This window comes from Eleutherodactylus coqui, chromosome 10, assembly GCF_035609145.1.
Source record: "Eleutherodactylus coqui strain aEleCoq1 chromosome 10, aEleCoq1.hap1, whole genome shotgun sequence".
Classification (NCBI taxonomy): Eukaryota; Metazoa; Chordata; class Amphibia; order Anura; family Eleutherodactylidae; genus Eleutherodactylus; species Eleutherodactylus coqui.
The window spans coordinates 95,427,102-95,428,947 of NC_089846.1; positions in this window are offsets into that span (position 1 = coordinate 95,427,102).

Here is a 1,846-nt window from a genome sequence, read left to right on the forward strand (position 1 = left end):
ATTCAATAAAAGTGCTGCTGAATGACATGTTGTGATGTAGTAGTGTGGAGTCGGTATGATGACATGATTGTGATGTAGCAGTGTGGAGTCGGTATGATGACATGATTGTGATGTAGCAGTGTGGAGTCGGTATAATGACATGATTGTAGTGTAGCAGTGTGGAGTCGGTATAATGACATGCTTGTAGTGTAGCAGTGTGGAGTCGGTATAATGACATGATTGTAGTGTAGCAGTGTGGAGTCGGTATAGTGACATGATTGTGATGTAGCAGTGTGGAGTCGGTATAGTGACATGATTGTGATGTAGCAGTGTGGAGTCGGTATAATGACACAATTGTGATGTAGCAGTGTGGAGTCGGTATAATGACATGTTGTGATGTAGCAGTGTGGAGTCGGTATGATGACATGATTGTGATGTAGCAGTGTGGAGTCAGTATGATGACACAATTGTGATGTAGCAGTGTGGAGTCGGTATGATGACATGCGTGTGATGTAGCAGTGTGGAGTCGGTATGATGACATGATTGTGATGTAGCAGTGTGGAGTCGGTATGATGACGATTGTGATGTAGCAGTGTGGAGTCGGTATGATGACATGCGTGTGATGTAGCAGTGTGGAGTCGGTATGATGACATGATTGTGATGTAGCAGTGTGGAGCCAGTATGATGACACAATTGTGATGTAGCAGTGTGGAGTCGGTATAATGACACAATTGTGATGTAGCAGTGTGGAGTCGGTATAATGACATGTTGTGATGTAGCAGTGTGGAGTCGGTATGATGACATGATTGTGATGTAGCAGTGTGGAGTCAGTATGATGACACAATTGTGATGTAGCAGTGTGGAGTCGGTATGATGACATGCGTGTGATGTAGCAGTGTGGAGTCGGTATGATGACATGATTGTGATGTAGCAGTGTGGAGTCGGTATGATGACATGATTGTGATGTAGCAGTGTGGAGTCGGTATGATGACATGATTGTGATGTAGCAGTGTAGAGTCGGTATAATGACATGATTGTGATGTAGCAGTGTGGAGTCGGTATAATGACACGATTGTGATGTAGCAGTGTGGAGTCGGTATAATGACACAATTGTGATGTAGCAGTGTGGAGTCGGTATAATGACATGTTGTGATGTAGCAGTGTGGAGTCGGTATGATGACATGATTGTGATGTAGCAGTGTGGAGTCGGTAGAATGACACAATTGTGATGTAGCAGTGTGGAGTCGGTATAATGACACAATTGTGATGTAGCAGTGTGGAGTCGGTATAATGACACAATTGTGATGTAGCAGTGTGGAGTCGGTATAATGACATGTTGTGATGTAGCAGTGTGGAGTCGGTATAATGACATGATTGTGATGTAGTAGTGTGGAGTCGGTATGATGACACGATTGTGATGTAGCAGTGTGGAGTCGGTATAATGACACGATTGTGATGTAGCAGTGTGGAGTCGGTATGATGACATGATTGTGATGTAGCAGTGTGGAGTCGGTATGATGACATGATTGTGATGTAGCAGTGTGGAGTTGGTATGATGACATGATTGTGATGTAGCAGTGTGGAGTCGGTATGATGACATGATTGTGATGTAGCAGTGTGGAGTTGGTATAATGACATGCTTGTGATGTAGCAGTGTGGAGTCGGTATGATGACATGATTGTGATGTAGCAGTGTGGAGTCGGTATAATGACATGATTGTAGTGTAGCAGTGTGGAGTCGGTATGATGACACAATGGTGGGTGGAGCGCTCTCTGGTCCCTTCTCTCTGTTGGTCCATGAATGGCTGTGTGGAGTCACTTCCTGCCCCCTCCCAGGCCTTTGTCTGCGTCTCTCGCCCCTCCCTGTG